The sequence below is a fragment of the Mesoplodon mirus genome, assembly GCF_964341445.2.
Source record: "Mesoplodon mirus genome assembly, chromosome: 8".
NCBI lineage: Eukaryota > Metazoa > Chordata > Mammalia > Artiodactyla > Ziphiidae > Mesoplodon > Mesoplodon mirus.
This window is the reverse complement of record NC_138984.1, coordinates 66,780,968-66,797,766: the sequence shown is the minus strand read 5'-3', so window position 1 is coordinate 66,797,766 and position 16,799 is coordinate 66,780,968. Positions and strand designations below refer to the sequence as shown.

Here is a 16,799-nt window from a genome sequence, read left to right as displayed (position 1 = left end):
TTTATAATAGCCAAAATATGGAAGCAAACTAAGTGTCCATCAACAAATGAATGAATATACAAATGAATGAAAAAAAAAAAATATATATATATATATATATATTCCTTATGACGTTTTGTGTTGCTTGTGTAAGCCCCTGGCATTCAGATTTTTTATTACAGCATAACCCAGCTTATCTTGATTAATATAACACTAACCTTTAATCTACATCTTCTCCTATTTTTAATTTTAATGTATCACTTGATAGGCTGAAGTTTATCATCTTTTTTTTCAAGAGATCTTGACAGTCATCTTATTGCAACATCAGCCATGCTTGAGAACATCAGCCAACAACCAGCCATGCTTCTGTTGCCTTTATAAACTTGGTTGAGTATGTAGTTACTGGGTCAAGCTTTCTCCCATCCTTTTTAGAGATTGATACCTGTCTTCTGGTTGAGTGTGAGAACATGTAAGAAGTCAGAAGACAACCTTCATTTCTTCCTTGTGCATTATTTTCTTTTTCTGCTTGGATTCCTATACAACACTTTTTTAACCATTTTGTTCAGTAATTTACAATGTTGTGAATTGCTTTTGGATGGCAGACTTGGCTTTTAAGATTTGAAAATTCCTCTCAATCTTTATTTCATGAGTTTTCTTATACTATAACTTGGACTATTTTTTTCTTTTCCACTAGTTTTGTTTTCATCTTCAGGATCCCATTATAATATTCCTTCTGTCCTTATTACATATCTATCATGTTAGTAATAATCACTTTTATTTTATTCTCTTTTATTTATCTGTTACCTGTTACCATGCCTACAGTGTCTTCAGTTGTTATTCTATTTTTGTTATTTTAAGTGTGACTTTCATATCTGGGTTATTTTTATCTTATATGTTTCCACTGAATTTTTATTTTCTTCTGAGTTCTACCTGTTCATTTTACGTATTTTCTATTGTTGTATAATCTCCTCCCAGAACCTTTTCACCTGGTCTTTAAGCTCTTTTTAAAAAAGCAATCACACACACACACACACACACTAGAATACTATTAAGCAGTAAAAAAGAAGGAAATCCTGCCATTTGCAACAATATAGACAGACCATGAGGGCATTATGGTAAGTGAAATAAGTCAGACAAAGACATATCCTGTATGATCTCACTTACAGGTGGAATCTAAAAACAGAAACAACAAAACAATATTGTAAAAAGAGAGATCAGATTTATGGTTACCAGATGTGGGGGTGGGGCAATTGAGTTAAAGTGGTGAAAAGATACCAACTTCCAGTTATAAGATAAATACGTGCTGGGGATGTCACGTACAACACGATGACATTAACATGATAGCTAACACTGCTGTATGGTATATTTGAAAATTGCTAAGAGAATAAATCCTAAGACTTCTCTTTACAAGGGAAAAAACATTTTTTAATCTATATGAGATGATGAATGTTAACTAAACTTGTGTGGTAATCATTTCACAATATACAGAAGTCAAGTCATTACGCTGTACACCTTAAACTTATACAGTCAATCATATCTCAATAAAACTGAATGAAAGGGCCTCCCTGGTGGCGCAGTGGTTGAGAGTCCGCCTGCCGATGCAGGGGATACGGGTTCGTGCCCCGGTCTGGGAGGATCCCATATGCCGCGGAGCGGCTGGGCCCGTGAGCCATGGCCGCTGGGCCTGCGCATCCGGAGCCTGTGCTCCGCAACGGGGGAGGCCACAACAGTGAGAGGCCCGCATACCGCAAAAAAAAAAAAAAAAAAAAAAAAAAAAAAACTGAATGAAAGAAAGGAACTAGTTTGGATAAAGTCATGAATTGAGAACATTAACAAAAGAATCAACTTTACTCACCTTTTAAATGTAAAGACTTATATGGAAATGGATAATCCTGTTCAGGTTGGTGTTCAATAAACACATATTTTAAGGCAAATGTTCCACAGAGATTGTTACTTTGTTCTCCAAAATATAATCTTTAATTCCTAAAAACAAACCAAAAAAGCAATCACATTGTCTATAATTTGTTTGAGAATAGTGAGAACTATTTCTTTGAACCCTTCTTTTTCTTTGGGAAACTCCTCTATTCTTTTTGTAATGTGTATTTGCATTACCTTTCATTTATGTTTTTCCTTTTCTAAAAAAATATTTGCTTCATTTCCTGTGGTTTCTTTAAGCTAGGAAGAATTGGCAAAAAAAAAAAAAGAAAAAAAAGGCTTATGAAGAAAGTTTCTCCTGCAGCTACCCCTCCCTTCCTCTCATGCAGCATGAACTAGGTTTCTCTGAGATGTCTCCTTGTTCTTCAACACTTATTCTTGACCTAAAATTTTCTCATTCTATGCTATCCTCTTGGTTATTATGACTCTTTCTTTCAGGAAAACATGTAGTCCAACCCAAGACCTTAAAAGTATGTATCAGTTCTTAGCATCCTTATTAGTTTTGGTTCCTGTAGTGTCACTGACCAGAGAGGGTAAAAAATATTATGATTTAGAGTTTGGCCATTTTCTTGTTTCAGTGAAGACTGAATTATGGTTTTTATTTTTTTGTTCCTTTTCTAGTTGTTCTTAAGTGAGGGAGAGGACTTGTGGAGGGACTGCTGGTTATTCACCCATCAATTTCTTCTTCCTGGGAGGAGAGCTAGATGACATTTCTCACATTCCCTTGCATTTAAGTGTGGTCATGTAACTGAGTTCTAGACAGTAAGATGTAAGAGAAAGTGGGGTCACCACTTCCAGAACTGGACTAGGAAACCTCCTACACATCATTCTCCATCCCCTTTGCTATTATGCAGCAATGTGGAAGCTGCATTTTGAAGACAGGGGAGCTGAAAGATGGAAGGAGACTGAGTCCCTGCATTACTCCTTGTAGGGAAGCTTCCCCATGGATCAGGACTATCCCCTATCCACTATGTGACTCTGAAGTACATTTCATTTTGTTAAACCACTGAGGCATGAGGATTTATGGAGCAGCTAGAATTACCTTAACAACACAGGACTAGAGTGAAAGTAAGGAAGGAAAAACCCTCCAAGTTATTCTTAAGAACAGAAGAGGTAGTTTTAAATAATCTGTTTCATCTGTGAGAAACAAGACGCAAGCCAGGTATTGCAAACTCAAAAGCACACAGAGCCTTGGTAGATAATATAACAGAGTAAGAAAAGGCAAAAAATGTGAAAATATCAATTACTACACACATAATAAAGAGTTGTACATTTTAATTAAACTATCCTATATAACAATGAAAGACAATTCAACCATGGACTTTATTAGATTATATTTCAAATTAATTTTTTTAAATAGAAATTGAAAACGATTTCTTATCATTAAATGTTTCTTTCTTCATGTCATTACATTGATTTTTAACTGGAAACCTTACTCATTTTCTTCTGCATCAAGATCATTTAGATCTAATATTCGAGTTATGATAGGCAGTAAATAATTCATTCTTGAAAATGTTAACTGAGAATGATATTTATTTTTATTCTGCTTCATAACGTAAAGCAGCTGTACACAAAGATACATACTTTTGAACATGGAAAGAATCCATGAATGGTCCTTTATACTTTTTGGATAATTACTCCCGAGATGTTTCAAAAACTTGGTATTCCAACAGTTTCAGAATTACTTTTTAGTACCGTTTTGCCTTTCAGTCCAGCAATTTCCAGTTGTATTCTTCATTCATACTATCAGTGTTGATTAAGAAAGGAAATTAATCAATTTTACTTCATTTTCATGAGTTCTGCAACTATATAGCCTTTTTTGATATTCAATTTTCATCTTCACAATGTCAGAATTGTAATTCAGCAAATTGTTTTCATTTCCTGAAACTGATTTCAGCATAGGAAAATGGGCAAGATTTTTTCCTGCCAAATGAATTTCCCAAAGACAAGTGTACTGGGCTAAATGATGGCTCCAAAGATACTGTGTCCTAATCCCTGGAAACTGTAAATATTACCCTTTTTGGGAAAAGTGTTAAGGATCTTGAGATGGTGACATTATTTTGAAATAACTGGGTAGACCCTAAATGCCATCACAAGTGTCCTTATAAGAGAGAGACAGAAGGAGATTAAACATACAGAAGTGGAGGGGGCAATGTGACCATGGAAGCAGAGACTAGAGTGATGCAGCCACAAACTGAAGACTGCGGGGAGACACCAGAAGCTGGAAGAGATATCTTCCCTAGAGCTTCCTGAGGGAACACGGCCCTCCTAACACCTTGATTTAAGCCAGCAAAACTGATTTTGGAATTCTGATCTCCAGAACTATGACAGAATAAATCTCTTTAAGAGTCCAAGTTTGTGGTAATTTGTTACAACAGCCACGGGAAACTCATATAACATGCTTTCACTAGAAATGAATGAGAAAATCAAATCATAAACATTCATAATTAATAGGAATTCCCTTGCATAGAAATATTCAAATACATTTTGTTGGGTTATTATTTAAACCTAAAAATAAAATTTTGTTTTATTCTTCTGTTGAGAAGAAGAGGCAAAATTTTTCTTTGGAAGACATGAACAAATTAATTTTTTTCAGTGGCTTAAAAAAATGCCTTCACCACCTCATTGACCTAGCTTTGATGTAGTATAGCAATATACCTTATTGTGCATCCACTTCAAGGATGGATCAAGACATGGAATGAATTCAGTTTATGTTAACAACTATGTCCATTATGTATCCTATTTTCAACTTTTTAGCACAAACCTATGCCAATAAATAATGCAATTTTGAAATTGAAGTTTCTTGTTTCTACCAAGTTTGCAACTTAGAATATAAGTTTTCTAAGAAGTCTGAGGTCAACTTCAGCCATCTCACAAATATTCTTTGCAGATAAGCTTACTGTTTTTTCTAAGACAACATTAAACTTTTTCAAAGTACGAAAAAGTTGTACTTTGTGAAATTCTACTTATCAGAGCCTAATGAAATTGTGAAATTCTACTTATAGCCTAATGTCCAAATTTCTTGGTCCTATCAAAATTTTCATCAAAACTTTTGATGTAGTTAACTGAGTGGTATTTTTTTTTTTTTTTTTTTTTTGCTGTACGCGGGCCTCTCACTGCTGTGGCCTCTCCCGTTGCGGAGCACAGGCTCCGGACACACAGGCTCCGCGGCCATGGCTCGCGGGCCCAGCCGCTCCGCGGCATGTGGGATCCTCCGGGATCGGGGCACGAACCCGTGTCCCCCGCATCGGCAGGCGGACTCTCAACCACTGCGCCACCAGGGAAGCCCCTGAGTGGTATTTTTTAATCTCTGTTTTCATCAGCTACAGTACAAAAAGCCCAAAATAATTATTTTCTTTGTTAATTTCTCCTATAATGTCTAAACTATAGCTTAAACATTCTAAGCAATAATGTTTGAATTATAATTACAAATGTGAATGCTTATTCCTGTTGGAAAACATAGTTCTTACTGTATCCAATAGACTTTTAAACAAAAACATGCTATTGTGAAAAGCTTTTAATCTGGGGGCAATTTTATGATCCAAAACATTTCAGAAATAAACCTCTGACATTTTGACATGTTAATACCATTTTTAAGTTAAAATATTTCTTTACTTTTTAAAGTTATACTTTGCCTTGTTCTTGGTTTTCTACCTAGTTCTCTTTATGGTTTGTTTTATAAAGATGATTTAAATTATACTCTTTCAGCACAGATAGGTTTTGTTTGCATATGATGCATGAAGGAACATTCTTCACATCCACAGAAAAAAATATACACTATAATATTTTTCTTAAATGAGCAGTTCTCTCACTCTTTCATCCCCCTCACTTTTTGATGGAAATATGTATCTAGAATAGGCATCAAGAAATTTTATTTCCTATTTAACACTAGATTAAGAAAAAACCATGAATATAATGAAAAAGTACAACTGAAACTTAGTGTCAGGGAGGTGTGGAGTTTGTAGCAAAGTAGACTCAATATGTTCCATCTAAAGGGGGAAGTCACAGCCTATTGTTGCAGCAGGATCTGAGATGTATTGTTGCCAGATCTCTCACTTTAAAAGAAGCTGGAATTCAGGGATTCTAATAAACCTCTTAATTTTTACATGTTGGCAACTGAATTAAAACTTAAGACCTATGACTCAAGGGGAGAAAAAAGAAAATTGATGAGAAAAGTGGGATGAAATATATAAAATATGATGAGATAAAAATAAATTAGTCAAGAAAGAATTGCAAAGACATAAAAAATGCAATTCAAAAATTTGAATAACTATTTGGATATAGTAAAGAACAGTAATGTCATCCAGAAAACCTAAGTAGTGACCAAAATGATTTTGAAAATTTCTCCTGGCATGCAGAATAAAAAGAAAAGTGAAGAACATGACTAGTAAAAAAGATGATCGATATGCAGAATAAAGATTAAAGATTTAAACTAACAGTTATGATCTCTGAATTTGGAACAACAACAAAAAAGATAACTGAAAAGAAATTATAATCAAAGACAAAACTGAAGACAATTTCCAATTTGACAAATCACTTAGGTATCATGTTAGATTATTTTCTAAAAATGTCACCAAATATCCATCCACTTCAAATATACACACTTTACCACTCCTCTCATCAATAGGTGGATTCCATTTCTCCATCCCTAAATCTGAGATGTCCCTGTAACTTACTTTGACCAACAGAATGTGATATAACTGACAATATGCCAGGCCTCAAGAGGCCTTGTATGCTTCTATTCTATTTCCTGATACACCATCATCACCATGTGAAAAAGCCCAAGCTAGCCTACTGAAGAATGTACATCAGAGCAAAATCATCCTACCTGAGGCCAACTCTCAGTGAACCTGCTAGGTGACCTCCATCATCTGAGTAATTCTAAAGAAGAACAGCCAAGCCTAACTCCTATCATCAGAACTACCCACCTGACCCATAGATGTCCAAGGAATAATTAAATGTTTATTGTTTTAAGTCTCTAAACAACAGAGTGGTTTGTTAATGCAGCCCACTGATATAGGTTGTACCACATAGACCAAGCGCAATGAATAGAAATATATTTACACCTAGATGAAAGCATAAACTATGTAAAGAAAAATATTCTATAAGGAACCAGATGGTAGAAGAGGATGAGCATGAAGAAAGAAGAGGAGAAGGAATGAGAAGAGTGGAGAGGAGAAAATATGCTATAATAGTCATAAAATTAGATGGCCTTCTATTTCTCTTCTGAAAAACTAAATGCAGAAACAAATTCAAGATAAAATGTGCAAAGTTAGAAGAAAACATATGTTACAGAACTATTATACGCAACCAAGTTTGTATATTCAGATGACAGAAAAATAGTTTACATGTACAAGGATATAGGAATTATACTTTCCATCTGAGAGGGGGGAAATTTACTGAAGATGTACTTTAGAGGTGATAAATTACAAATAATGCCATTAATAGTTTTAAAATGCTACTATTTTTTAAAGACTACAATTTTACCAATTTAAAATGTCCCTTCATGTTCCCTCAAAATAAGAAAATAAATAACATTATTTTTATTAAACAATTACTTCTGTGCCAAGTACTATGCTTGTACTTTACATACAGAATCTAAGGCTTAAAACATTCCTGAAAATTAAAATTAAATCCTAATTTAATAAGAACATTAATAATGGAAAAGTCATGGCATAAAATAATTGTTAAACAGCATTGACAATGGCTTAAAGGTGACTTATCAAATAATAATTGTAACTTTGGGGCCCAAATGTAACATCAATGCTAAAACCTGCTACTCAAGGAGAAGATGTCATAATGTTCTGAATCCAAAAGTCTATAGGGTATATTAAAAATACTGGGAAAATAAAGTGTAGAGGAATAACGATATGTTAGGTTCCTCATCTTGTGGATTTCTCCTTTATTTGATAGAGAAATATTTATTTTAAAATTCATAATCAATTAAAAACATTATATTTTTTAAAGTTACTGGATAACTAGCAAAGAAAAAAATCCATATAGCAAAAATCAGAAAACAAAATGACAATCAAATATAAACAAAACACAAGAAAACAGATGGCAAAAGTAAAACTAAGCATGTCACATGTTAGTAAACATGGATGTTTACACTCCTCCATAAAAATGAAAGATTTTCTAATTGCTTTAAAAATATTTAATCCATAGCTGGGATATATCTGAAAAATTAGACAGAAATTTTGAACATAAAAGCAAATGGGAGAAGATTTATTAGACATATTACTATAAATACAGTCACAATATTATGTTCAAGGTGAATACATTTTTTTTTCTTTTTGAGGTGAATACTTTTATATGTATCATATAAAACGATAACATAAAAAAATAACCCATAAAGTCATAAACATTTACACAAAACATGTCAAAAGATCTAAATATATGAAGGAAAAACTAGAACTATAAGAAAAATTGATAGCAGCATATGTTTATAAGAAATAATGTCTCTTATGCCTGGGAAAACTATCATGGGGATTTACATTCTGTTAAAAGTAAAGCAGTTTTGGAGAAGGTATTTCAAAAAAATCCAGAGAAAGAACAAGAGTTTTTTTCTGAGGCTTGAAAACTAATTACTGGAGGAGTTTATGGGCAAAGTGCTCTTATATGTTTATAGAAGGCCTTGTTAAAAGACAAGGATAGATTCTAAATTACTAGAAGTGGTTTAATAAAGAAGGAAATGTAAACTGGGATGGCTGTTGTTTCAACTCATCTAACTAGGAGATTCTAGAGCGGAAAGAGGAAGAAGGCTGGTAGGTCTCAAAACCTTACTCAGCAAATAACCAACTCCCAGATTATTATCCATCTATTTGATTCTGGATAGGAAAGCAACAGCAGCAGCCAAGAGTGATAAGTAACATCGGGACAGTGGCATAACTGAGCCTAAGTGGGGAGCCATAAGTAAGGAATCCTGATTGCCTGGCTGGCCTCTGGACAGCCCCACCCCTTGGCTATTAGACGCAGCTGCCCTAATAAGAGTAGGACTGAAGTGTAAGACTTCTGGTGACAAGCCTGGGGATTGGGAGAGACCTGGAGAGTGGAGGTGGATGGAGGAGCAAGGAATGATCTTGAGGTGGTCACCCCCATACACATCCAGAATGTTTTTTAAGAACACAAAAATAAATAAATAAAATTAAATTATTTTTAAAAATTAAAAGATAAAAAAACAGCTTTATAAAAAGAACACAAAGCAAGACTTGGACTTTTGCTCTTTTTTCCCTCCTTCCCCAAAGCAATATTACCACCCAATATACTAGTGAAGCCAGAGAACAATGCAGGGGGGCGGGAAGCCACATTATAAATAGAATGACTTACACAGGGAAATTAACTAATGGAATGAACAGAACAGATATTCAAAATGGGATATTGGAAACACAGCATAAGAACAAGCAGTTCTGGACAGGATCTTATTGGAGATATTAGGATGAAATAAATGTATCATTAGTGAAATAGAGACCTCAATGGATGGGTTGAATAAAAGAATATAAAACACTGGAAAATCAGTTATAAGCTGGGCAGATAAGTTGAAGAACTCTCCCAGAATGTATCAACGAGGAATAAAATAATGATATATATGTATATATAAATTATGAATTCAAAAACTTGAAAAAATGATGAGCCAGAATTTCCCAGAATTAAAGAAAGATATATCAGACCTCTGGCTGAATAAATGCAAAAAAGTGCGCCAAAAGGGTAAATAAGAAAAAAAATAATTTAAAGTAAAAAAATTTAAAACCTCAACTAAGTATATTATAGTGAGATTTGAAACATAAAACTAAGAGAACATGCTGAAAGTTTCTGGAGAGAAAAAGAGAATCACCTAAAAATGAACACGAATCTGACTAATGTTAGACTTTTTAACAGCAACGCTGGACACATGAAGACTATGGAGTAATCTTTCTAATTATGGAGTAATCTATGGACTTATCTTTCTGATAAGTCCAAATGAAATTATTTAACTTACTTTTTCATTTTATTTTATTTTTTCAGTACTCCAGCCATCTCCACCACTCCTTCCACTTGGGAACTATTGCAATAGCCTACCTACTGCATGCATTATGTCATAACCCATTAATGTATGCCTTACATGGTAGTTTAAATGGTATTCTCAATCCTCAATTAGAGCTGTTACCTTCTAATTAAAATTCATCACCTTGGGGAAAACATCTAAAATCCCAACATGGCTTAAGGCACTGTCTGGTATAGTCAAGCACCTCTGAATGCTGCCTGATATGAGAATCCCCAGGGAGGTTTGTACCACTGCATGGGCCCTGCTTACCTAGTTCTCCTTGAAGGGCCTGGGGCTGCCCCCAGCTCCCCACGTGACTCTGAAGGCAGACAGTTCAGAAACCCTGATCTCGCCCTCGTGGCCTCTCCAGCCCCACCCCTTCCTTGTGCCCCTTCAGTGCTCCTGCTGCACAGCTCTCCTTCTGTGCCTTGAACATATCATGCTCCTCCTTGCTCCAGGCTTTGCACAGGCTGTGCCTCCATACTGGGACACTCCCATACCCTTTCACCAGGGTCACTCCTGCTCTGCCTTCAGATCTAGCTCATGCCTCACTTGCTCAGGGTACCCCTTTCCCATCTTCCTAAGTCTCTCTCATATGTCTTAGAGACTTAGAACAAATGATATATCTCCTTAACAGCACTTAAGACATTGGTTACAGCTTAATTATTTGTATGAGTCTTTCATAAAACTCTCTTCTTCTCATTGTGAGCCCCATGGGATTAAGGAATATGTCACTTTTCTTATTTAGTATTGCATAGTTTTCAACTAATGCAGTGCTGCCTAACAGTTGTTGAATGAACGAGTGAATTAATCAATGACAACTACAAACCTAAAACCAGTAAACATCTTAAATTCCCATATGCCTTGGTTGCAAGTCATATACAAATTTATTATATTTTGTGCATATATGATTGTAAAGGTGTGGTAAATCTAGTGGGTAGATGAGCTAATGAATGATATGAGGTTATATTGTGAGTAGCACAAATATCATTTTGATGTTACTGAAAAATTATACAATTATTTTTCCCATGTTTGTTAAAAAAAACATATAAACTTTTTCCTTTTCCAGAGAAAAATCATGATTGCAAACCTAATGATCTGTGAACTCAAAGCTAGAAACATATCCATAACAGAAAATATTTCCATGTTTTTGAGACCCTTTCTTAATTTTTTTCTACCATGATTTTTCTAAAATTGCTTTGATACAAATGTCATTTCAAGATCATTTAAAAAAGAAGAGTAAAGAATGTTAATTCATTTGTAAAATAAGAATTAAGTGAACAATCTATTCATGAAGTGTCTTCAAGGGTGATAAGTAAGAAATAAAGAATACAAGTTGTCAGGATGAATCATTAACTTCTCCAAATCCAGGAAATTCAAGTTTAACAAAAAATCCACAATTTCCACCATCGCACTTTGAAAAATAAAGGCAACAGACAGCCTATTTGAGTGGCATCTGTCTCAGATTGCAAACATCATCAGGAAAATCATGAGGGTAATCAGTAAAGGACCGACTTGAGCAACCAAGAGAAGTATAATATTTAATGGAACACATTTTATCAAAGAAAATTGAGAATAGTTGATCCATAATACGTGACACTCAAACCCTGAAATACCACTGACTTTTCCAGGTATGAAGAAAGTACTTCTCAGAAAATCCTCATCATACATGGAACTAACATTTTTCTTGTAAAAGCAGAAAACCTGTGCTGTAAAGAGCTAAACATCATGGAGGCAAAGGGCTCACAGTAATCTATATGTGTATTTACCCATATATAAAATTGTGCTATGCTTCTTTTTTTATTTAATTTTTAATGAAAATAAATAATTTTATATATTCATTACTATGCAGTTTCTTTTCACTTAAATTTTTTCTAATTATTAAAGCATATTCATGTAATTTTAACACAAATACATGTATAAATACTGTATAAAGTATTTTATTTTTTGGTCTAAGCAGTCTTCTCTTTTTTACCCATGTCCCTTTTTCTCTCCTCCTCTTCTTCTCCACCCTGGGCTGCCATACATGGTGGTACAAATTGCTAACTGAAAACATCAGATCACACTGAGATCTATACATTAGTTACCTATTGCTACATAACAATATTACCACAAACTTGGCAACTTAAAACAATCCAAGTTTATCATCTCACAGTTCCTGTGGGTCAGGAGTCATGGTGTGACTTAGTTGGACCCTCTGCTTAGGGTCTCACAAGCCTGCAATCTAGGTGTCATCCAGGGCTGCAGCATCATCTGGAGGCTCAACTGGGGAATTATCTGCTTCCCTGATTGCATAGGTGTTGGCAGCATTCAATTCCTTAGGGCTGTAGGTCTGAGAGCTTCAGTTTTTTTTTTGTGGCTGTTGGCCAGAGACCATCTTCAGCAACTCACCTGTGGTATTTGTCACGTGGGGTTCTGCAACATGGCTACTTGCTTCCTCACAGTCAATGAGGGTAAAAGAGATTCCAGAAAGATGGGAACTACAACCTTAAGTAACATAATCACATACATTTAATCACCTTTGCAAATCACAGATTCCTCCTACACATAAGAAGAGGAAATTGAAGAAGGACATGAACACTAGAAAGCAAGAAACATGGAGGGCACTTAAAACTATGTCCACCACAGTTTATATAAATGATATCCCTCGAATTACACAGTGCATAATCTGTGTGGACATATGCATCTGTCCTTTTCATCAGTATCAGTATCCCTTCACTGCCACCAAGGAACTCATGGTAAGAACCTGATGTGTATCTTTCCCTACTTTTCCCTTGCTTACATAATAATGTATACATATGTAAGAGAAATTTTTGTTAAGGCTTGTTTTACGAATAGAGGTTATATTATGCGGTCTCTTCTCTATTGCTTTTCTCACTTAGTAATATTTCATAGGAAACATTCCAAGTCAACTGATACAGCTCTACTATATTTTTCTAATGGCTATACAATATTCCAAAAAGTGGATATATAATAATTTATCTAATCTTTCCATTGTTGAAAAATTACTCAGTTGTTTTATTTTTACCTCCCCTCAACTGAACATACAAATATATTTATTGCATGTACATACATATAACATATATTCATATATATCTACCTATAAGAATATTTGTTCTTGTGATGGTTTCTCTCTTCCTAGGAGATGGAGTCTCAGAACTGGGTTGCTGAATTAAAGGGTATGTGTATTATATTTTAATAGATGGGGCCAGGTTCCTTCCAAATTGGCTTTAACAATCCACACTGTCATAAGCAAGGCATAAAAATACCTTCTCTTAACATCCTACATAACAATAGTCATCTTAACTCTTTTTAAAATTATTACCAGTCTAATAGATGCAAAGCATAGTTCATGTTACTTTAATCTGCATTGTCCAGGATACTCTGAGTTGGAAAATCTTGTAAATGTTCTTTCATTTATTGAAGACATATGTACTGAATGCCTACTATATTCCTACGCACTGCTCTACAACAGGGAATACAGCACATCATATGCATGAGATATATATATATATATAGTCAGCATGAAATTTTGCTCAAATGAGGGTAACATATATTCATAATTATAATAAGTTGTTAATGGAGTTTATAGTACTATAGAAAACATTCAGCAACTTTTAGAAGTTCATATAGGGAAGATAATCATTATTCATATTTTGTGATGAAAACAAACTTTCTTACCTCCAACATTTTAAAAAGTTTTAGGTGGAGTTAGAGATTGTCAGCCTATTTGAATCTAGTAATGTTTAAAAGTCTAGGAAACATAAAGTACATTTCAGTGGTGGGAATGGGGATGGGGCAATATTCCTTTATATAGAGGGGTCATATTCCAAGTCATGGAATTAAGTTAGTGGGAATAGGTGCCAGAATTGTAAACAAACAAACAGAAAAGGTATGAAGGAATGTGTGTGTGATGGGAGTTGGGGGGAACACAGGAGAACCTCTTAAGGATCTTGAATACAAACTTTGTGGAATGTTTAAAACAATGGGTGTAAGAAGAAGAGCATGCAGAATAAGCTGAATGACAGAGACAAAGGGACTTGGGCAACCAACAAATTGGAAAACGGCATCACTATCAAGATCAGAAGTGAATGAGGTGGATTTGGTCTAAGATAGTGAAGAGCTCCTGCTCCAAATACAGGAGAACAGGAAGCAGGGCCTCACCAGACCCTGAATCTGCCAGCACCTTGATCTTGGACTTCCAGCTTCCAGAACTGTGAGAAATAAATATTTTTCCTTAAAGCCACTCAGTCTATAATTTGTTATAGCAGCCTGAACAGACTAAGATACTAGGTTAGCCAATACATAAGAATAACAATAATCACTTCTCCAGCATCTTCTATGGGCAACAGTGTAGAACCCTCTCACTGAGAGAGGGGTCCTAGAGGAAAGCGCCCTTGAGCCTTGACACTTCTTAAATCCTGCCTTTTGCAACATTACTATGTTTTTTTCTTTGTCAAAAGTGTATTCAAATTAAGTTAATTAATTAATATCACAAATAGTTAATTAATTCACTTTCTTAGAAACAAAAGTAACTTTTAAAAAAAAGTCTGGATAACTTCCTGCTTTGTCTCATAGAAGAGAGTAATGTAAACAAGCCATTTTAGTGATGGCTATGAAAAGTTGGAGATGCCATGACTGCCTTTGCACATTATAGTGAAACTTAAAGCACTTTCCTTTCTATGCTCCTATATGGAATTGTCAAGTTAAATATTATATGCTGATAAAATATTCCAAGCAGTTAAAAACAAATAAGACCGGTGTCTCACATGAGACTTGGAAAGTGAATACTACGTTCTTGGAAGAAACATCCAAACTACACTGAGGACATAAAGATTGAAAGTACATTTAGAAAGAAAGTAAACATTCATGAATAAAAACTAATTAATCATTTCTTGTCCTCAAAAAGGTCAAAGATCTACATTAAACGAGAGGGTATAAAACAAGCATGTGCTATGTATTGGACTTCATTCCTCCCGGTAAAGACTGGTGCAGTCTCAAAGTTGATTTAAAATTTAGGAGTTGGGAATTCCCTGGTGGTCCAATGGTTAGGACTCGGCACTTTCACTGCCAGGACCCGGGTTCAATCCCTGGTTGAGGAACTAAGCTCCCACAAGCTGCACAGTGCAGCCAGAAAAAAAAATTAAAATTTAGGGGCTTTGTTTTCAATCCCCAAAAGGTACTGGATGGAGGAAATACAGGCAATAATATTTCTGTACCATGGCATTTTCTTTTTTGAGTGCAATAAGTAGAAATCACTTTGTTTCTAAATGAGTAAAGAGAAAAAAAATTTACAAAACAATAATGTAAACATATTTATAGTGCTTTTTATTCTTTGTGAATTTGACAGACGTGACTAACCTGCCTTCGTAAGGCAGGAAGCCCCACATTTTTCTGAGTTCTTAAACATCTGTGAAAACATCTTTTACACCTATTCACCTATGACATTTAAAAAAGGTATCACGGTGTTCTGATAGAGTCTGAAAAAAATGAACTTTTATGGAACCTATCTTAATTCATGAGTTAATCTGATTCTGGGGACCAGCCATGTATTAATTCATTGAACACATATCAAGTGCCTACTTTGTGCCACATATGTTCAAGGCATTCAGGGCTATAATGAGGTAAACACATTCACCAAATGGTAAAAATGGAAGTCTGAAAACACCATGTGCTGTGAGAATGTGGAACAGAGGAATTTACATACACTGCTAGAAGAGATGTACACTGGCAAAAAGTGTAGAGCAGTCCATCCTCCTTATTCACATACTCTGTTTGTGAATTTGCCTATTCACTAAAATTTATTTGTAGCCCCCAAGTCAATACTCACAGTGCTTTTGCTGTTATGTGTGGGCATGCACAAAACAGTGAAAACTGTGAGTTGTCCAATGCACACGTTCCCAGCTGACGTCAAACAAGGTAACACTCTGTCTTCTTGTTTCAGCTCCACTCACTGTAAACAACTGTCCTTTTGAAGTCTAGTTAGTGCCATGTTTTTCACATTTTTGTGCCTCTTTTTGGTGATTTTGTTGTTTAACATGGCCCTTAAAGATAATGCTGAGGTGCTGTCTACTGTTCCTAAGTATTAACAGGCTGTGACAGGTCTTATGAAGAAAATGTGTGTGTTAGACAAGCTTGCTGTTGGCCATGAGTTAACTATTAATGAACCAACATTATATATTAAATAAGGTGTCTTTAAACAGAAACACATAAATTAGGGTTATGTATTGATTGGCTGATGAAAATGTGACCAGAGGCTCACAGGAACCTAACCCTGTATTTCCCCTAGGAGCAATGGCTCAGTATTCACTGATTCAGTGTTTGCAGTGACTTTACAGAACATAACCAACACAAATAAGAATCTGCTGTATTGCCTTATTCCTATGTACATTATCACTTCATTGGCAATGTCTTTTTCTACAAGAGAAGCAAAGCTGGTCATTTCCCTTAATTATAACAAAATATCACTCTCCAAAGAGACTGTGTGCTTCTTGCCATTACTTTCCTCAAAACCAGCCCCTCAAAGTCTGAAAATTCACAGACATTATGACACTTGTCCTTCATTCTTGAAGAAGAGGGAAGCACCTTTAACTTGAGATTAGACAAGAAAGAAGAATGAAAGGAACAAAGGGCTTCATAGACTAACAGGACTAACAGGTCCTGTGGCCTACTTCTGACCGGTGGAGAGATGCTCCTATTTCTATTCCTTGGCTTCCTTTTCTTCTGCACCTTATTGGAGCTCAAACTCCAAGTCCCCATAGCACTATTCTCTGTGATACCATTCCATGACTCTGACTTTCCACATTCAAAATTAAGGAGAGTGACTTGGAGGGAGAGGAGGTGAGATATTTTAATCACCAGATGG

General features: G+C 35.1%; 1 long non-coding RNA gene across 1 annotated transcript in view; it reads right to left on the bottom strand.

Moving 5' to 3' along the window:
• Nucleotides 1–1,776: 1,776 nt before the first annotated feature.
• LOC309809650 overlaps nt 1,777–16,799 on the bottom strand; it is a 222,977-nt gene continuing 207,954 nt past the window's right edge. Inside the window, exon 3 of the long non-coding RNA XR_014294886.1 lies at nt 1,777–1,962. This is a non-coding gene — a long non-coding RNA (uncharacterized lncRNA). The remainder of the gene's footprint in view (nt 1,963–16,799) is intronic.